Source organism: Ictidomys tridecemlineatus, chromosome 10 (genome assembly GCF_052094955.1).
Source record: "Ictidomys tridecemlineatus isolate mIctTri1 chromosome 10, mIctTri1.hap1, whole genome shotgun sequence".
Classification (NCBI taxonomy): Eukaryota; Metazoa; Chordata; class Mammalia; order Rodentia; family Sciuridae; genus Ictidomys; species Ictidomys tridecemlineatus.
The window spans coordinates 39,812,333-39,835,021 of NC_135486.1; the positions used below are offsets into that span (position 1 = coordinate 39,812,333).

The 22,689-nt window shown below is 38.4% G+C and overlaps 1 long non-coding RNA gene across 1 annotated transcript in view; it reads right to left on the reverse strand.

Moving 5' to 3' along the window:
* Window positions 1-299: 299 nt before the first annotated feature.
* LOC120887290 (uncharacterized) overlaps window positions 300-22,689 on the reverse strand; it is a 45,545-nt gene continuing 23,155 nt past the window's right edge. The window contains exons 2-3 of the long non-coding RNA XR_013426542.1: window positions 7,310-7,379; window positions 300-508 (exon numbers count right to left, since the gene is read on the reverse strand). This is a non-coding gene — a long non-coding RNA (uncharacterized LOC120887290). The remainder of the gene's footprint in view (window positions 509-7,309; window positions 7,380-22,689) is intronic.

The window sequence follows — 22,689 nt, forward strand, 5'->3', positions numbered from 1 at the left end:
CTGAATGACACCACAAACCTAGGATTTGGTACCATAGCAGGTGTATGAAGATTTGTGAAGAGACTCACCAGCCACTGCTTGCTGTCAGGTCCATGGGCACTGTCCAGGACTTCAAGAGATTCCAGGCTAGCGTTGCCTCAATGAGTATTTATAGAGCAACATTTGCCAAGATGCCCAGAGGAATTTGAAAGTATAAATCATAGTCTCAGTCTTCAAGGAGTTTATAATTTGGTAGGAAAGGAAGATTTGTTTTAAAATCTTTGGTAACATACAACACAGAATGGAACCAAATGCCCAAATGTTTTTGTGTCTTAATTTTTTCATTTGCAGATGGACACAATGCCTTTATTTTATTTATTTTTATGTGGTGCTGAGGATTGACCCAGTGCCTTGCACATGCTAGGCGAGCACTCTACCACTGAGCCAGAGCCCCAGCCCCTGCACACTTGTTTGGTACATAGTCTTCAAAGGCTTCAGGAAGGAAGCAAGTCTTGAGAATGGGTGGCACCTGGAAGGGGAGAAAGGATACAGGGTTTCTAATCTGGTGGAGGATGAATTACCAAGCAGCAGGTAGGGTGATGGGACGTATGGTTTCCAATACTGCCCCACCCATCCTCCCAGGACTCTGGTCATTCTGCATATATTACCTGGTCCTTGTATAAGCCAGGTTTTTAACACATGTCTGACCTTTATACCTGCTATTTCTTCTTTTGGAAAGAACCACCCTCCCTTCTTACCTGGTTCTTACACGTCTCATGCCCAGTGTACCTATTAAGCATTGACTCCTCTCTCAGTTTTACTTCATTTCTACTGTAAAACTATCTCTGATCCCCTCTCAAAGCTTTGTCTTCCTCTTCGTGGAACTAACCAAGTATCAGAATGATTGATTAGACCAGATCCTGACCTTTGAGAACAGGGACTCTCTCATGTTAACTTTTTTATGGTCCTTTGTTGTGTAAATATAAATGAAAGATGGAAATAATGAATGCACAAATCTGCAAAAAAAAACATAGTCCAACTATAGGTTCACCATTAGATAAATAAATCTGCCCAATAAACTGAGCAGAATTAATAGTTCTTCAATAACTATTTTAGGTTGACAGAGTTCTATATAATTCATAACGAAGGCACAAATACCCAGCCTTTTTTATATTTTTTTAGAGATACAGTATTGCTGAGTTGCTTAGGGCCTCACTAAGTTACTGAGGCTGGCTTTGAGCCTTCTGAGCCACTGGGACTTCAGATCTACATCACCATGCTGGCATGAACATTATCTTTAATGCAGGATAGTCTGTAAATAGATACACAAATTGCCAGAGAAAATGAAAGTCAAATATGTTATCGAAAAGGGTTTCCCGAGCTATATACATCTAAGATCAGGTGAAGGAAATCCATATTTAACAAAATGAAATTGGACCCCTATCTCTCACCCTGCACAAAACTCAATTCAAAGTAGATCAAGGACCTAGGCATTAGACCAGAGACCCTGTGCCTACTAGAAAAAAGAAACATCCCAAATCTCCATCATGCTGACTTAGGAACCAAATTTCTCAACAAGACTCCTAAAGCACAGAAGTAAAATCAAGAATCAATAAATAGAATGGTATCAAACTAAAAAGCTTCTTCACAGCAAAGAAAACAATCAAGAATGTGAAGAGAGAGAGAGAGTCAGGCATGGTGGCACACACCTGTAATTCCAGTGGCTCCAGAGCCTGAAACAGAAAGATTGAGAGTTCAAAGCAGCCTCAGCAATGGCAAGGTGCTAAGCAACTCAGTGAGACCCTGTCTCTAGGTAAAATATAAAAATAGGACTGGGGATGTGGCTCAGTGGTTAAGTGCCTCTGAGTTCAATCCCCATTACCCAAAAAAGAAAAAGAAAAAAAAAAGAAAAGAAAAAAGTGAAGAGAGGGTCTATAGATTGAGAGAAAATCTTTGCCACCAGCACTTCAGATAGAGCATTAATCTCCAGGATATATAAAGGACTCAAAAAACTTAACATTAAAAAAAAATAGCTCAATAAATAAATGGGCAAAGGAACTGAACAGACACTTCACAGAAGAAGAAATACAATCAGTCAACAAATATATTAAAATTGTTTAATATCTTTAGCAATTAAATAAATGTAAATAAAGCTACATTGAGATTTTATCTCACTCCAGTCAGAATAGCAATTAACTGTTGGTGAGGATGTGGGGAAAAAGCTACACTCAACACATTGCTGGTGGGACAGCAAATTGGTGCAACCACTATGGAAAGCAGTATGGAGATTCCTCAAAAATTTGGAATGCATCTACCATTTGACCCAGTTATCTCACCCCTTGGCATATACCCAGAGAACTTAAAATCAACATACTAACGTGACACAGGCACATTAATGTTTATAGAAGCTCAATTCATAATAGCTAAGCTATGGAACCAACCTAGGTGCCTTTCAACAGACGAATGGATAAAGAAAATGTGGTAGATGTACAAAATGGAAAATTACTCAGCCTTAAAGAATGAGATTATGGCATTTGCAGGTAAATGGATGGAACTGGAGACTATCATGCTAAGTGAAATAAGCCAATCCTAAAAGACCAAAGGCCTAATGTTCTCTCTAATATGTGGATGGCAACTACAATAGGCAGGGTGGAGGGGGAGACGAGGAGAGGTTCACCAGATTGGACAGGGCAGAGTGGCGGGGAGTGAAGAGGGATGGAAATGGGGAAGACAGTAGAATGAATGAGACATAACTTTCCTATGTTCACTTATGATACACAATCAGTGTAAATCCACATCATGTACATCCACAGGAATGAGAAGTTATATTCCATGTATGTACGATGTGTCAGAATACATTCTACTGTCATGTATAGCTAAAAAAAATTAGCAGGTTAGGCAATCGTCTGGAGCACTCATAACATCTTCTGGGAAAGGGCTGTGTTCTGTGTGGTGACTAATACAAAGACCACATAATATATAGAAGAAGGCTAGGGACATGGCTCAGAGGTTAAGTGCCCCTGGGTTCAATTTCAACAAAACAAAACCTTGATTGTACCCAGGAAGCCCAGGAGACCCACAGCCCCAGCTAGGGTGTGCTCAGAGAGAGACAGTCTACCAAAGGAGCAAGGGACCCAGAGGGACATCCTGACCTTGGGATTGAGAGGAGTGGGTTTGGGGGAAGACCTGTGATGATTAAGGGGTATAAAGAAAACTTTCCCAACTGGCTGGAAAGAGAAAATGAGACTGTCTTTGAAAGTCTTTTGTAATTTCAAAAACTGAATGCAAAGTTAAAGGACTCTCATTATTGTCCACATAATGTCAAATTTAAAACTGTCAACTTAAGACTGATGGCAGTTTTCCTAATCTTCATCTATAAGCAACAGGTTGAAAGAAGACTTCATTACTTTATCTTGCGCTTTTTGAACCATTCAACAATTTTTAAAAATTTCATGAAACTGCAAAACTATTCTCTCATTCCTCTGTGAACAGCAGTGATAGGGAAAAAAGTCAGGTCTCTAGGAACTTGTGGAAGCCTAAAAAGAAATCACAGAAATAAAGGCAGTGACCGTACCTCACTTTATCCAATGGAAAGGCATAGTGCCCTCCTGAGTAAATCACCACAGGTTGAATTAACAGAAAATGAGTCAGAGTAGCTTTGGGGAGAAAAGGACGTGGCATAGAATGTGGGACTTAGGTTACAGTTGGGAATCCTGGTTCCTTCATTTTTTTTCACATGTAAAATGGGTATAATGAACTAGGCTATGGTTTGGACATGGTTTAAGTGTGTCCTATAAAGGTCCTTATGCTGGAAGCTTGGTCCTGGGTGTAATGATATGAGAAATGGTGGATATTTAAGAGGTGGAGCACAGTGGAAGATGATTGGGTCTTTGGGGTAACAATCCTGAAAATGATAAACGTAGTCCTTTCAAGGCTAGTTTAGTTTTTATGAGAATGGGTTGTTACAAAAAAAAAGGCCACCCCAAAGCTTGGTCTCTTCTGTGCAAGACCATTTTCCTCCCCATTTCACCATGTTAAGGCAGCTAGAAGGGCCCTCACCAGACTCAGGCACCGTGCTGTTTGTATTTTCTAGTAAACAGATCTTGATCCAAATTAACCTCTTTTCTTCATAAATCCCAGCCTCGGGTGTTTTGATATAACAATACAAAACTATGACATTTACCACAAAGAATCATTATGAGACTCAATTAAGATAACCTGTATGCCAGCAGCTAGCACCAAAAGACCTGTAACTCTGTACATGTCTGTTTGTTAAATTTCAGAAATATAAATAATGCTTTTGACTATAAACAATGAAAAATGTAACTGTCATGACTGTGAAAAATAGGGATTTATTTTTCTCATTGTAAAATAAATCTCTGTAAATAATCAGTCCAGGATGGAGTAGGATGACTAACATTCAGTCTTTCCCAGGACCATACCTATTTTAGCCTGAAATGTCCTACATTTTGGGAAGCTCTCAGATGGCGAGTCAGTCTTGCAATATGGTCATCAGTGTCATCATCAAGAATCAAGATGCTTTCTTCTTTTTTTCACTTGACTATTCTTACTGGTACTTGTTCCTTTATGGTTTCAAGATGGCTATTGCACCTTTGGGCATCATGTCAGAATTCCAGGTTAGAAAAGTGAAGTATAAAAGAATTGATGGTTTTCTCCTAGAGAAGTCTGCTTCTATTTCTGGAAAGAATGCTTTTCTGGAAGACTTACACTTTTATCTTTTTAACCAAAATGGTTTCATTAAATGAAAGAATATCTGGGAAATAAAATCAATTGTTTGTATGTTTGTTTCCAACCCCATAGTAGAAGGCAAGGGGATAAGATCCTAAGATGTTCTTGAGTGGCCAATCCACAGAACTTGAAATCCTCCTGCCTTAGCCTCTTATGTAGCTGGGATTAAAGGCATATGCCATCACACAGCTGGCTTTTATTCTTTTTCATACCCAGCCAATGTGTGTTGAGTCCCACGTATGTGACAGGTTCCATGCTAGGATCTGCAATGAGCAGAAAGATGAATATGATACAACCTCCAGCCCAAGTTAAGTGGCTGTCATTATCCACATGAGAAATCATCAATTTAAAATCAATGGAAGTTTTCTTAGTATTCATCTATAAAATAGCAAGGATAGAAAGGGGATTCTTTCTTTAATATTTTTTTTATTTATAGTTGGACACAATACCTTTATTTATTTATACATGGTGCTGAGGATTAAGCCCAAGGTCTCGCATGGCTAGGCAAGTACTCTTACCACTAAGCCACAACCCCAGCCCCAGCAAGGGGATTCTTTTTACCTTTTGCACAAATGGGTTTTAATATCTTTTAAAAAATTGTTTAAAACTATTTAAATCAACTTTCTCATGCATTTATTCATCAATAGCAGTGGAGAAACAAGTCAGATCACCAGTATATTTTTTTGCAATCCAGAAAGAAACCATAGAAAGAAAGGCATGATTGCATCTTGCCATGACTTTATTCCTAAGCACAGAGATGACTGCCAGAAGGCAGCCATGAGAGGTGGGGAGGCAATGTGCTGCCAAAGCCTGCCTGAAATGCAGTTGGAATAAGACTGGTGGATGAGCCAGATAACAATGAACACAATGCACTTTCCAAATAGGATAAACTCAAAGATTTGAAGGTAGGATTTAGCAAAACAAAACAGAAAAAAGCTCCAGCGACAAAAGCCAGGTGGGTGAGAGAAAAAAGAATGTGTATAGAGCATAAGTACCTCTCATCTCTGAAAGTGGCCTGGCTTTGGGAATCCCAAGCTCCTGGCATTAGGAACCATGTTGTTTAATACAACAGCATATGAACAGAGGTCTCAATTATCTTAGTACACACTACCAAAGAGCTGTAAGAATTGCTTATGGAGAATGTCACCTAAAGTGAATGAAGAGTCCAAACATCCTTGAGAAAGAGAAGGCCAACATAGGTGCCCCGTCTGAGGACTCTACTGGGTTCTCAAGCTTGTTTGGAAAAAGTCTTACCCTTGTTTCCTATCCTTTTGATCTCTGATGCCAGACCCTTCTTGTTTCTCAGTGTCCCTCTGCCTCTGCAGTTCAGTTGTTAGATCTGCCTCCAGGTCTGGGCCTGGCCAGCCTCTGAGCCAGGCAGGCCAGAGGTGGCAGCTCAGTTGCCAGCCAGGTTTAGTGTCTGATGTCAGTAACCTCCCTGGGTTCCTGGGCTAGAGACAACATGCCCTGTCTTACCTCTGCGGGCATGGATCTGGGTCACAACTCCTGCATTAATCCCCTCTCAGGCAGCCTCAGAGCCACCGGAGTAGAACTCTAGTTGTCTTTCAACATTAACTCATGTAGGCATCATAGAACAACATCATAGAACATGTAGGCAGAGTTATCCCCACATTGCCCATGGGGAAAGGATGCCCAGGGAGGTTAGGGAAAGTGCCCAATATATCCCAGCCACTTGGTGGTGGAGGTGGCATTGAAACCTTTAGGTTTGATTCTGAAGGTCTGCTTGCTTCACTGTTTTGCACCATTTCTTTATACAAGAAGATCTCTCCCCTTGTCTTGCAGGTTGGTATGTGTCCAGAACCCTAGTCCTGCCTGCCATTCTCTGGTAGAGAATCTTAATCACCAAAGACTTGGGTGAAGCTTCATTTATTCTCTCTCTGAACAAATACAGTATTTACTGAGCAAGTAGACATTCAGTGAGTGCCAGGCTATATGCTGGGCCATTGTGTTATTTTCTGGTTGCTTGAATGTACCTAGCTGTTGACCTCCAAGGACCATCCTTTAGACATAATAGCAGAGTTTCCTGTGGCCAGCTCAGGCCAAACTTGGTGGCATGGCCAGGCCCCTCTCCCTCTCTTCTGTGCATCAGTGGCCTTCTCTGTCCCTGCTTCTTACCCTTTCCTGTCATGCCCATTTGCAGTCTGGGCCAAGCATGGTCACACCTGAGCCTGTTCCATTTATGACAACTCAGTCACTGCCATCATCAGAATAAGGTGGTTGGAGGAGGTGAAAGAATTGAAATAGCCACCCGATCCATTGATAAAAACATAGTGAAAGTGGAGGTTAAAGAAGAAAAATTTTGCGGGGTGGTGGTGGTAAGGAACTTCCAATAGTCACACTCTCCCCACAAAGTGGAGTGTCCCAGAAAGATGTTACACAGGAGCAAGAAACTGAGATGGAGGGGTAAAATGGCTAACCCAAGTTCACACAATGTTATTGCATTTTTTTTTTCTATTTTTAAAAGTAATACATGATCATTATAGAAAACTTGAAAGTACCAAAAAGTTAAAAATGAAAAATTAAAGGGCTGGGGATGTGGCTCAAGTGGTAGCGTGCTCACCTGACATGCGTGCAGCCTGGGTTCAATCCTCAGCACCACATACAAACAAAGATGTTGTGTCCGCCGAAAACTAAAAAATAAATATTAAAATTTAAAAAAATGAAAAATTAGAAAATACTAAAGTATAAAGGAAAAAATACTACTACCCAGAGAAACTAACCAATCATAAATTGTGTTTACCTCTAGACTTTCTTAATATACACACATAGGCTTATTCTATACTACTTTATATTCATCTTTTTCACTTTATTGTTTTATTGTTATTACCTACCCCAACACAAAGTGTTTTATTAAAATGTCATTTTAAAGAGTTGCATAGTATATATGCTCTTCAGTATTCATGAGGGATCGATTTTAGGGCCCTCTGTGGATACAAAATCCTTGGATACTCAAGTCCCTTATAAAAAAGGGCACAGGGGGCTGGGGATGTGGCTCAAGCGGTAGCGCGCTCGCCTGGCATGCGTGCGGCCTGGGTTCGATCCTCAGCACCACATACCAACAAAGATGTTGTGTCCGCCGAGAACTAAAAAATAAATATTAAAAATTCTCTCTCTCTCTCTCTCCTCTCTCTCTCTCCTCTCTCACTCTCTCTAAAAAAAATAAAAATAAAAAAAATTAAAAAGGGCACAGTATTTACATACTCAACCGACAAGAATTCTCCCATGTACTTTAAATTATCTCTAGATTAGTTACAATACCTATTAACAGGGCAAATGCCTTGTAAAGGATTGTGACATTGTATTGTTTAGGGACTAATGAAAGAAAATCTGCACATATTCAGTACAGATGCAATCCCCTCCCCCAATATTTGCTATCCACAGTTGATTGAATCTGTGGATGTTGAACCTATGGATCTGGAAGGCTGATATATTCCTTTATAAGAGCTTGCCATAAGTTATTTGACTTACATTCTTGGTTATTTGAGTCATTCCCCAATGCACCTCCAATTTTGTCCTACATAAACAATACTGAGATGGACATTTTTGTACATAAATATTCATGCTCATATCCAATTCAGACATAAACAATACTGAGATGAACATTTTTGTATATAAATATGCATGCTCATATCCAATTCATTTTCCTTTAGTTGACTTCTGAACAATAGTTTCACAAACCACTGCACTGTGGCATGGTCTTGGCCCAGAAAGGAGGCACTGGGGAACTCTTTTTCTAACAGGGAGGTGGTAATGTCTGAAGCTCTGGGTGGGACCCAGCAAATGATGTTGCAGTGAACCCTGAAGGTGACTCCAATACACTCACAAACTTTAGAACGGACAGCTTAGAAACCAAGAAAGAGAAGGGAAAGGAGAAGACATTCAACTATGACTCTTTCTCAGGCCCTTTCTGACAATTGCTTATGTTCCTGCCTCAACTTTTTACATCAATTCCTGTTTGATGACCAGATCTCTTGAACAGAGACTTTTGAGATCTCCAAAGGAGGAAACGCCAAAGCAAGGGGTCTGGGAACCCCAAAGCTTCATTTATTTTAAAATTTTCCTTTGAATGACCCATACTTTATTACTCAAAACTCTGGTTCAAAAGTCCTCTGAAACCAACTTAAATAAACAAATAGGAATTGATCATTTTCTGGGTCCCACCCAGAGCTTTGGACTGAGAAGTTTTGGGGTCACTGAGAATCTGCCATCTAGAGTGTTCCCAGTGGCTGAGATACTGTCAGTTTAGGGACCATACTGTGAGAACACTACTAGACTAGAGCACAGCAGGGTAGGTACCCTCTAAGATTGCTACCACATCCTAGTTTCTAAGAGAGAACCATTCTCTCGCTGTGAAACTGCTGGTACACCCAGGACAGGACATTACCACCTCCCTGTTAGAAAAAGAACCCCCTCCCCACACCCACACACATAAACAATAGGATGAAATCCCAAAGGAGGATAAGGTTGCCAGAGCCATTCCCTACAGTGATCTACCTCGGGCTGCCATCTGAGGACTGAATCAGTTCAGGCAGTTCTCTCACAATTGAACTTTCTCTCTTGTTGGTCTGATACTTGGATGCTAAGCCATGGTTAAGGAGGGTTTCCTCTTCAGGCCACTGTTTTGAAGGACTCCTCCATTCCACAGAATCTATCCTTGGGGATTATTAGGAAGTCTGGGTGATCAAAGCCCTCTGCAGTGTATGGCAAACAGAAAAGAAGGGCCCAACCCAGGCATGGCTTGCCTAGAAACACATCAGATTCCAAGGGGCAAACAATAGGGGAGAACTTACTAACCACTGTGAAGCCATAGAGGTGTTCTTTCTCTGGTGACAATAATAAAATGACACCTGTGAGAGGTCCCCTAAACTATAAACGAAAAATAGTTAATGTTTATTGCATTCTTGTTTGTGCCTCGTATTCAGTGCCTTATGTCAATCATGTCATTTAATCTTCCCTAAAAACCTATGAATGCAGATAGGTATTGTTATTCCCAGATGGCAGATGAAAAATATGAGGGAGGCATAGAGAGACTAGGCTGATTTTTCTCAAGTTCATTCAAGCTCTTAATCACTATTCTGTACCTTCTTTGGAGAGAAACTAGAAAACCAAAAAAGGGTGGAAGACAGAAAACTTTATAACACATATATTCTACTCAATTCTTATATTAACACTCCAAGGTAGGAATCACTATCTCCATTTTAAGAGTGAAGAGACTGAAGATTCCTTAAGAAACTTCCCAAGGTCACAGAGCTGGGAAGCACACTGCTCAAGGTATGAAGCCCAGGCTTGGGCCTCCAAAGCCCCTACTCCCCTGTTTCCTGAGAGTGATCCATTCTAACAGGGGAAATGGGACAGACTTCAGCTTAGGTGGCAAGGGCTTAAGGACAGAGATGGGTAGGCAGGCAGACCAGCATAGAAGGCTACATTTGGGGCTTCAAAATGTATAGCCTGTTTGTCAATAGAAGAATGATACATAATGTCACTTTCCTTAAATAGAGTATGAGCTGGACAACAAAATATCATATCTCTTCTGCAGGGGGTACTAAGGATCTAACCAGTACCGCAAGGCTCTACCACTGACCTACAATCCCAGCTCTTTTTATTTTTTTGAGACAGTCTAAGTTGCCAGAACTTTTGAGTTGCTGGGATTATGGATGCATGAAAGCACACCTGACCATATCTGACCTTTTTTTTAAAAAAAAATTTCTTTTAGTTATACATGAACCCAACATCTTTTTTTTAAAATATATATATTTATTTATTATATGGCGCTGAGAGTCGAACCCAGTGCCTCACATGTGGGAGGCAAGTGCTTTACTACTGATTTATGGTCTCAGCCCATATATCTGACCATTTTGAGACATGAAAACAATTATAAAATAAATATACTTTGAAAACTTGGGATATCAAACTGTATACACTAACTCCAACTTAGTAGAGACATATATGTGTGTGGGCATGTATTATTTGTTAGGGAGAAAATAGATCATCTTGTTGAATGGATTTTTTTCAGGACACTAGACTCATGAACAGTTTTTTTGTAGGGGAACATTCTGGGGATTTATCCAAGGGGCACTTTACCACTGGGTTGTGTTCCCATTCCTTTTTATTTTGAGATAGGGTCTTGCAGAGTTGATGAGGCTGATGTCGAACTTGAGACCCTTTTGCCTTAGCTTCCTGAGTTGCTGGGATTACTGTGTGTGCCACTAGGCCTGACTGTGAAAGATTTGTATTTCTTATTTTTTACTTTTCTATAGATTTCAAGTGCAATGAACTTGTTTTACTTTTTCAGACTTGAAAAAAATTCTTATTTGCCTATTACGAAGATGAAAGATTCTTTCCTGACACCATTACCAGGGAAAGGGTAAAACACTTCTTATTACATTATAAACTCTTCCTCTCCTGTCTTCCTACCTCATAAGTGGGTTCTCCAAGACTTTCCAAAACTTTTTACATTTACTTCATAATTCAAAACAATTTCGGGGAGGGGATATCCAACAGGATCTGCTTTGATAACATAAGAGATGGCCCTACTTTAGCCATGCCTAGAATATACACATGAAAGCCCAAGTGTTTTCAAAGCTTTTCCCATCTAACCAGGATGAGGTATGGTTTCCCCATGAAATCTTCAGCAAACTTCTGAGCACAGAACCCTCAAGCTCATCCTGCGCTCTCTACTCCTCTCTGCTTTTAAAATCACTGCCTAGGTAGAAAACAAACTGTTAGACTCAAGTTGAAGCTTCTATGATAGTAAAGCTTTTGTTTTCTATTTGTTTTGTTTTTGAGTATTTTACCACTGAGCTACTTCTCCAGTCCTTTTTATTTTTTTGAGACAAGGTCTCACTAAGTTGTTCAGCATCTCACCACACTGCTGAGGCTGGTCTCAAACTTGCAATCTTTCCATCTCAGTCTCTGGAGTCACTGGGACTCCAGCAATGTGCCAATGTGCCCAGAGTAAAAGCTTTTTAAAATTAACCATTTTGGAACTTAATGATATATAATGATAAAGTTGACTCTATTTACCAGTTTTATTTTTATGATTTCATTTTCATACATTTTCATTTGTATTTGAAGGAGTTTAACACAGATGCTAAAGTGTTAAAAGAAATTCTGGAGCTACATAAAAAGAAATAGTATAAAAAATGACCACAGAAGATTGAAACAAAAAAGTTGCTTAAAAAAATTGTCCTTGGGTTAACTTCAGAAAGAATTAATTCTTCTCCCCTCTTTATAATTTTTAAAAGCTGTTTGGGTTCCATTTTCAAAATATATTTTTAAGGTGACACATATCAAGTAACCAGAAACTGGCCTTGGCTTGGAAAACCTCCCAGTTCTCATAAACATGCAATCACTAGTTCCTTTTAGGATGATGAATACTATTGATTGGCTCAGATCGGCTTGTGACCCAGCAGTGGTATTAGACATTGGCTATAAAACATCTCCTTATAAATTTTTCATTGGCTTGAGTGTCTGGAGAGCTAGGCAGTTGCCTCCCCAAATGCTCACTCTCCCTCCTCCTCTGGTGTCTCAGAATTGATGACGCCATCCTGCAGGGCCATGTTATTGGATCAGAACGATTAGCTTTACAGCCTGATTTTCTGAGTAGAATCCAATTTCTTTTTCATGTGTTGTGGGTTTACGAGTAGTCATGTGCTTTTTGTTTTGGGATGGCATCACAAGATTACTAGAAGATACAATAAGCTGAAATCATTTCCCATTAACCGCACTCTTCATGAGGCTTAAGACAATGTGTCACTCTGTACTAGCAGCATCTTGGGTCTTTTCCAGGAGATACAGTGCTTCCAGCAGCTCGGGTAAAAGGTGACAAAGAGACAAATTCTTGAGAAGTACCATGCCAGGCACTTTCAAACACTTCAGCTCACAGTCCTTATAACAGCCCCAAGAGAGAAGGAACATTAGCTCTGATTTTATACACTGGTGAAAACTGAGTATCTTAGTGATGCTGAGAGATATCTGAGTCTCTCTGACATCCATAGATCTATAAAGCTCACACTGAAGTAGGTGGTAAGATGAATTCCCAGGATTCTAGACTTGATTCGGTGGTTAAAGCAAACCCAGGCATCATACTCTTAAAAGAATAGGGAAATTTTCCCTCAGAGCAAACTTGTGCCTTGCTACAATATCTACTGGTTCTTATATTCCAGATCAGGATAGCATGAAAAACTCAAGTTCTTAGGTCTAGAAATAGGGCTTTCTTCTCAACAGGTGAAATTAGGTTAAGATAAACTTTAAGCACCAATTTTGGGGAGAAAACAAATAAGGTCAGAAGGAATTATAGAATGGGAAGGGGTAGAGTTAGTTGTGATTGTGTTAGGGTGGAGAGGGAAAGGATTAATTGTGTGTTTGTGTGTGTGTGTGTGTGTGTGTATATATATATATGACCTCCTTTCTCATGTGTGGCCTTCTTCCTGGTCCTGCTTCCTCTGAAAAACATGGAGAAGTTACACATACAAAAAAATCCATTAACAGAGCAAGTGAAAGTTCTGAATCTCTATACTACAGTTAGCTCTTGCAAGATATTTTGTTGTACAATCAAAGGAGGAAAAAAGGAATCAGGAAGTGTCACATGATAAATGAAAGCATCTGGACTCTATCTGGGATCAATTGTAACAAAATACATTAATCAATTCATTCACAGCAACCTGCATACCTGAGCCATAAGCCCAAACCTGCTCAAAACAATAATGCCAGAAGAAATCATTCTTTGTATCCATTTCTAGAGTGCTTATCGCTATAGCACAACACATTATTTGTTCCTGAATCCTTGAATTTAAATTGTTTGGTAAGTTGAAAAACAGAAATAAACAACATCTAACTTGTCCCTTCCCCAGAAGCCAGTTCAGATGAATATGTTGAGGTACCTAAGAAAACTATGTTGTTTTTGCTCCTGGACATTAGGCCTTGTCATATATCTGTTTCTTAATTTTATGGATTAAAACTTCCAAATGATCGTAGAAAACTCCCAAAAGTTAGTCACCAAACCAGAGTGAATAGAAATGTCATGTATAGGTTATTTGTTGCAGGGATTATGATTTTCCAAACAATAGCTGCTAGCACTTGCTTTCAAGGATTTAACAGACTCCTTGGATGACAGTATCCTTTGGTACTATTTAGTGAACATCATATTATTCCACTGCTTTTAAGCCTTCAGGACTTTCCTGCAAATTTGTATTTATAAGTAAATATTTAATCAGGGAAGATGTACAAAATATTGTATTAAGCTCAAGGACACTCATTTTGGAATATCATAAAGGACAGGAACTCCCCTCTGTCCTCTAAATTACTGCTCAAACTTATGATATTGGATTAGGTGGATATTTTCTCTTTGCTACCTTTTGTTTTATCCTGAGGAAATAACATCCCTTTGTAGAACATTGTAAAGTCACTTTCTTGTAACCATGCTCTCCTTAAGCTTGGAAGGCCCATAATCCCTGTATCTTTTAGACTTTTTGTAGTGGAATGAACAAGCTACAATATCTGCTGAGAGAGTGTTCTCTAATCAGGTCCTCAGACTGGATGGAGTCCTTTAAACTTGAAAAGGATCTTAGAAGCTCAATTAATCTGAGCTCAATATTAAAAGTGAAGTGGTTCACAAAAGAAAGGTCTGATATCAAGTGATATTAAGAAATATAAGGCTCAACTAGCTTCTTTAAAACTGCAATTGGAACAGATCTCAAGTCACATGAGTCTTTGAGAGGCACAATCCCTGGTCTTATGACAAAGATGACACAAGATGACAAAGCATCTGAGAAGGCTGTTTGTATCTGCCTTGCAATCTGTGGGTGAAAGAGTGGGTTCATTCTGATGACCATGTGGAGCTCTTCCTTCCTCTTTAGTGTAAAAAGGTGAGTGGCCAAACAGTGCCTGGTCTCAAGATGGCCCTTCACATGTGAAATTTATTTGTTTCTTATTTGGGTGGGAAATGTTTTCCCAATCAATGAAATAATCATGACACCAAGCAAATTTTCCACTTGAAGCTCAGATAAATAGTGTGGAAGAAACAACAAAATAATCAGATTTTTTTTCCTCTCAGGCTTTACGGAGGGAGTAGCATCTTCCATGGATCAGCAAATGAGGATCACCTCTGTAACTTTATTTGCCTATAAGACCTTCACATTCACTAGTCAGATGGACATTTCACTGACTCACAGGAAGGCGGTCCTTATGCTGTCATTTCCTCAAGTGTGTCCCACAGGCTGAAGGTTCCCTTCTTTACCCACTCTGACTCATTCAAGCCCAATTTCAAACTCAATTTAAAGATGCCTCCCCTACTATTCCAGACCCTCACTATTCCAGCCAAGAACACCTCAGCAGACTGATTCCAACAAGGATGAGATCTTATTCACTTCCTTCTCCACCCCAGAATCCTCTCTTACCCAGATACCAGTGCCTGGTATAGAACTATAGTCAATGATGCCCATAAACCAGGTGGATTCTGTTCTTTGTGTGGTTCTATGCTATCTGATATGTAATCTCATATGCTGTTTCTACCAAAATTGCTGTCTCTTGCCTTCTCTTCTACTTATATTGCTGCATCTTCTTGTACAGTCTATATTGCTGCTGCTCTTGGAAGAACCAGCAACTATTTGTTAACTATACATTGGAACTAGAATGTGTCAAAGGAATTTAGTGACACAAAGACTCTGAACTAGACTAGTGTACAGCATGATACTCTGGGAAAGTTATTCCCTGTATCTTTTTTTCTGTCCTACCCAACAATTTGTGAGAAAGTAATTTGTATTTACTATCTTTATATTTTATCTTGTCCATTTAAATCTGATTTCACTTACTACGCTCTTTCCACACATATGCAAACTCTTACACTCTTGATTCTAACTGCTAGATGTAGTAAGTAGCTTCTTGTGGATTTTATCTTCACTGATCTTCCTAATGAGAATGATACAGCTGTTAACTACCTTCTTAAAAATCTTCCCTTGAATTGGGTATGTGCTATCACAATTTGGGAAGCCAAGGAAGGAGGACCACAAATTGATGGATCTGGGCATTGTAGCCAGATGCTACCTCAAAATAAAAAAAAATAAAAAGGGCTTGAGATGTGGCTTAGTGGTAGAGCACCCTTGGGTCTAGTACTCAGTACCTCGCTCTCTCACACACACAATCTTCTTTTGACATTAGAGTGACTTGAACATAGTTTGCATCCAACTCTAACTTGCTTTATTCTCCTTTGTTGGATCATCTTGTCCCTTGCTTAAAACAGGTGTGTCCCAAGATTTGTCTTCAACCCAGTTCCTCTTCGTTTTCTACATCTCTTTTCTGACAATCTCAAGTGTTCATACTGTTTCAATTAACAACTCTATACAGATGTCTGCCAGATCTTTATCCTTTGTCCAATTTATCTGAGAGTTCTAGTTTTATGTTTTCAACCAGCTACTAAATGCTGTTACCTGGATAATCCTCTTAGATTTCAAGTGCAGCAGTGTAAAAGTGAACCAATAATATTGTCCCCTGGCCTCAACAACTGCTCCTCCTAACTTTCCTGTTAGTATTTGTAAAAGAAAACATGCTACTTACATTGAAATAAGATTCACATCTGAATCACTCTTCCATCTCTCTCAGTCCCATATTTATTGAGCTGACAAGCTATGGAGTCAATAAGCAGTCACAGAGTGCCTCCTATACAGCAGACTCCAGGGATACAGTGTGGGGAAAAAAATCAAGGAGCTGAGGCAAGAAACAAGCTTTTTTTTGGGGGGGGGCAGTGTTACTAGGGATTGAACTCAAGGGCATTAACTACTGAGCCACATCCCACCCTGTTCGGTTTTTTATTTGGAGACAGGGTCTCTTAGAGTTGCTTAAAGCCTAGTTATTGCTGAGGCTGGTTTTGAGCTTGTGATTTTCCAGTTTCAGCCTCCCCGGCCAATAGGATTATAGGCGTGTGCCACCATACCTAGCAGGAACAAGCTTTTTATTTTTTATTTATTTTTATTTTTTTTGTAGTTTTAGATGGACAACATGCCTTTATTTTTTATTTTATTTTTATGTGGTGCTGAGGATTGAACCCAGTGCCTCACACATGTGAGGCAAGCACTTTGCCACTGAGCTATAGCCCCAGCCCAGGAACAAGCTTTTTAATCCCCGATGAGTTTACCATTTAAGGGAGACAGAGACATTCAACAATATAATTCTTGCATATTAGTCTAAAATCATGACTGTGAACAATGCTTCAAAGAAAACTATATATGCTCCTCTTGAGAACTTATTTTTAAAGAGAGAACAGAAAAACTATCCATTCATTTGATGACTATTTATTGATTCTCTATTAAACTCTAAGCACAGTTCCGGGAGCCAACATCTTTTAATCCCACCTCTACAGAGTCTCTCAAGTCTACTACAGCATGATTCAGGTTCCTACTACCTGTCATATCAGTTTTCTAACAGACACACCATCCTTTATGTCTCTCCAGTTCAACTCAGTGTTGAAGTGCCACTGACACACATCATAGAACTGTAAGGAAGTGTTCTTGTTTTGCAATGTCTTAGGTCAATCTCCTGACAATTAATGTCATCAAAACTCTTCAGGTAGAAATTCATCCTGAGACTTGACCTTCAATTATTTCCTCGTCTTCCAATCCTCTTTCATGTATACCCGTCTTCAGCCAAACTTGAATACTCTGTGTTCAAAAACTGTCCCACACTTTCTTACCTAGTCTGCCCTCCACTTGGAATGCCTTGTGGTTGGTCTATCTCTGCTTACTGAAAAGCCATCCTTCCTCTTTCAAAGTTCAGCTTGCTTGCATTATAGCTATAAAGATTTGTGCTTTTTTTTTTTCCCTGACAGCTTGCATCTATGACAAGGACTGAGGTCTAATCATATTTATGGTAAGTCTAACCACCACACTCCACATACAACTCACATCATCACATTATGAGCATCATTACAGATGCTCATAAAGTATTTACTAAATATTGCCAGAAATGATTTTCTAGTAGTTTCTCATGCCTTCATTATTTCTAACAGGTTTATAAGTCTTTAAAACTAGGGACAATGTTTTCTTCTTTTCCCTTTGTTTTCTCTATAGTTTCTAATACAAGACTATAAATAGAGGAAGAGTATAAACATTAGCAGAATAGACTGGTAATAAATTGTGGATTTTTTCATAGTAAAATATAGTATTAAATTAAAATTCATCATCTTATTTTTACAGTTTAATATTAATGCCAGGGCTGGGCTTGTAGCTCAGTGGTAGAATGCTTATCTAGCACATATGAGACACTGGGTTCAATTCTCAGCACCACATAAAAATAAATAAATAAAGGCCATGGTGTTCACACCTACAATTAAAAGTATTTTTTAAATATTAGTGCCTTTTTTTTTTTTTTTGTACCAGGGAATCAATTCAGGGATGCTTAACCACTGAGCCACATCCCCAGCTCTTCTGTGTTTTATTTTGAGACAGGATCTTGTTAAATTATTGAGATTGGCTTTGAACTTGCAAACCACCTGCCTCAGCCTCCCAAGCCACTGGGATTCCAAGCATGTTGTCACTCACTAATGTCATCTTTTGACATTTGGAAAAGAAAAATTTTATCTGGAATATTAACCCTAATAAAGTTCTTCAGTTATTTCTTCCTTTTGTTTCCTAAGTAACTCCTGATGTTCTCTAAAAATCTACTACATTTTATGTACTTATTTTATAATTCTACCTTACTGAACACCATTATCAATCTTTAAAAAAATTTACTGACTTTTTTTGGTATGTAATTATCTATAAATATAATTTTGTCTCTATTTTAAAATAGTTATATTATTTCTTTAGTTTTCTTATCTTATTGCATTGGTTACAACTTCTGGGTTCTATGTTTTAAAAGTGGGAAGAATGAGTGTGTTTATTTTTAGAATTTTTCCATACTACTAATTATCATGTTAGCTTTAGGTTTAAAATGGATACTTTTAAGAAATGTTTGTCTATTCTAAGCCACTACATTTTATCTTTCCCTTTTTATTAAAATTTTATTTGGACCCTTATTGGATTATTCTTTCAGACTGAGTTATATAAGTTAAGTGAAAAGTTGGCAACTCTTCAATTATAGAGTGCTAAGCCAGATAAGATAAATCATGAGTCATTAATATCTATATTAAAATAATTATCAAAAGAAATGATAAACATACACTTAATCTTTATGCTATTTAGGCATGAACTCTCTAAAAAAGAGATAAAGGGGACAAGATGACACAGGGCCCATGATATGTGCCGTGAACTGCACTATTTACCTGCAGCCACTGCATGATCCATCACCCAGAGAATGGGAAGAGGGCCATGGTGTTCACAGGGGAGAGAGAAAAAGGAACTCCTTGGGGAGCTGCCTCCACTTCTTGTAACTATCACCTGGCTTTTAATGACCCAACCACACTGTTGAACCACACACATTAAGGCCTTGTCTTTGGGTAGGGGAGTGATCAGAGATTTCAGTCCACTATGAAAATGCACATGACCATCAAAGGATATTGTTTTCTTTTTTAAAAAAAGTGACAAGTCATGAAAATGCTTATGAATTTTTCTATCCTTTCATTTATTCAACATTCATTCATTCATAAAATATTTATTGAGTGCTGCTATGTGCCAGATACTATTCCAATGCTAGGCTATAGGAATGAATAAGACAGAGATGCTATTTTCAGGGAACTTTCCTTCTACTGAGGGCAAACAAATAAGTTAATAAATAATAAGCAAGAGCAAGATATTTTCAGATATTCCTAAGTGCTACAAAGATGATAAAATAAGGTGATAAATTAGAGAGTAACAAATGGAAATGGGCTGTTTCAGTCAAAATGGTCAGAATGCTTTTCCAAGGAACAATATTTGAACATTGACCTAAGTGACAAGAAGAAGCTAGCTATATAAAGATGATAGGGAGAGCACTGCAGGCAGAGAAAAATAACAAATGCAAAGACACTAAGATGAGAATGACCTTGGCAATTTGCAAGAACAAAGAGAATGTTCAGCAGTGAGTGGAAGGCTAACTAAGCAGCATATGGTAAGGAGATCAGATATAGATGAGAAACTGGACAATGAACTCATGAAAACCATTTTTAAGAATGAAGAACGTAATACTTTCGCTAAGATGAAACACTTTTAGATTTACAGTGAAAATTAAAAACATTTATGAAATTAACTCAACATCTTACATATAGGACATCAACATTCTCATTTACTGAAAGAGTCTGGAATGATAACATGCTTTCCTGGGAGCAAAATTTTCTTATGCAACAGAGTGTAAATTCTTTTTGGCTGTTTGGTCAGTTTAGGGAGATGTTATCATCCCAACCAGTAAGCCACAGGCTTTCCAAAGCTGAGGAATCACATCATCTACACTAGTTCCAAAGTAAACTAAACCACAAGACTTAGTTCCTTTCTTTGTACTCTTATTTGAAGAGAAGAACCAGCAAATAAAACACTTTTGGTCCCCACTAAAATTATTCAAAAATAAAGTATCAAATGATCTCGGGTGACTCAGGGTGGTCACTCTCCATGTACCATATGTCTTGATTTTGTCAATAGGGTTATTTGGGGTTTTCATAACTGGTTGATTATTGTGGTTTCAAAGGCCCAGCATACTGGTCAAAGCAGTGCTTTGTCATTGCACAGAAGCTGTGGCAAAAGAAACTGACAACTTTCTGTCCCTTTGTAAAAGAGTAACATTGAATCCCAGTGTGGTTAGTACACTGCAATGGCCTGTAAAGGTCTGGTCAGGCCTTGTTATGTTAGAATTTAATTTCATATAGTGATAGTGTTTTTGGAAAAATCAACTCACCAATGAAGTCTTTTTTTTTTTTTTTTTTGGTATCAGGAATTGAACTCAGGGACACTTGACCACTGAGACATATCCCCAGCCCTATTTTGTATTTTATTTAGAGAGACAGTCTCACTGAGTTGCTTAGCGCTTTTGCTGAGACTGGCTTTGAACTTGGGATCCTCCTGTCTCAGCCTCCCAAGCCACTGGGATTACAGGCATGTGCCCAACCAGCTACCAATGAGATCTTTTGAATCATGATAGTTCTCATGGTTATTAGAATCAGAAAAAAAGCAAAGGGAGGCTCCTTCCCACAAACATTGTAGGAACTCATCTCTCCTTAAGCAACCAAAGTACTTAGCACAGGGCATGGGATTAACAGTACCTTCTCAGTAAGAGTCACTTGCTTATTTTCATATTCTACATTTATCTAATTCCCAAAAGGATTATTTAGGAGTCTCTAGAACAGCTCCCAAAAAGTAATCCCTAGAATTAGGCCAGTCCAATAAGTGTTGGCAAGGATGTGGGGAAAGAGGTACACTCATACACTGCTGGTGGGACTACAAATTGGTGCACCCAATATGGAAAGCAGCATGGAGATTTCTTGGAAAATTGGGAATGGAACCACCATTTGATCCAGCTGTCCCTCTCCTCAGTTTATACCTAAAGGACTTAAAAATAGCATATTACAGGGACACAGCCACATCTATGTTTATAGCAGCACAATTCACAAAAACTAGATGTGGAACCAACCTAGATGCCCTTCAATAGATGAATGGATAAAAAAATGTGGCATATATGCACAATAGAATATTACTCAGCAATAAAAGAGAATAAAATTATGGCATTTGCAGGTAAATGGATTGAGTTAGAGAAGATAATACTAAGTGAAGTTAGCCAATCCCAAAAAAACAAATGCTGAATGTTTTCTTTGATATAAGGAGGCTGATTCATAGTGGGAAAGCATGGGAGGAATAGCCAAACTCTAGATAGGGCAGAGGGGTTAGAGGGGAAGAGAGGAAGCATGGGGTAATTAATGATGACAGAATGTGATGATTATTATTATTCAAAGTACATGTATGAAGACAAAATTGGTGTGAATATACTATGTATACAACTAGAGATATGAAAAATTGTGCTCTATATATGAAATAAGAATTGCAATGCATTCTGATGTCATATACAAATTAAAAAAAAAGAATTAGGACAGTCCATTTTCATTGTCTCTAACAACAGGAGTTATACACACATTCATGCATGTGTGACAGTTAGAAGGTGTCATTTATCAGTTCTTATAGATTATCTTTACTCTGATATTTTTGTGCTACTACAAGTTTTTCTCAAACTTGACATATTCTTTCTTGTAGTAAGGTATGTTATTAATATATGGTCACAGTTGTTCTAAATGTTCTTAGTTGGCAAAGTTAAAGTGTGGTATCTCAATGTCATTCTTCAATTTATTTATTTATTTTTTTAACCTAGACATGGACCCTACCTGGAAACGCCTGGTCTGGATGTTTCCTGCCTCTAATTGTCTGGCCTTTCCGGTCCCTACTAGAGTATACGGGATGGATAAATGCTCACTCTATAGTCTCATCAATTACATTCTTCTGCTGTATATCTTATCACTGAAAACTAGAAACCTGAAAAAGAGAGAAGGGTTATAGTAAGAGAGGAGGAATAAATATTGGTGACTAATATCAATATCACTAGTATTTACATTAGTATCATAGAGGGTAATAACTAAGGCCAAATAAAACATACAAGCTTCTAGTGTAATATAGGTTTTCTAATGGGTGTATGAACTTGTAAATGTTTTATTTTATAATATGAACATATTTTAAATATTTAATTCTTTGCAAGCATAAATGGTGCTTTAAACATTCCTTCTAAGAAATATTTAATATCACAGGGCACATATAGTTCTATAGTTAAATCAGCCTAAATCACTGTTTAGATTATGCTTCATGATTCGGATTATAAAGAAAAACATAACTCTGATTTTTGTCATAACAGTACTTCCTGGCTAGCCTACAGAACTCTGAGATGCAGGATTTATATGCAGTTAAACTACTTACTTGTTATATCTTGTTGGAAAATTGCTTAGGCCTCTGTTCCCTGTTTATAAATTAGGAATAATAAAATTTGCCAATAATGGCCCGTCAT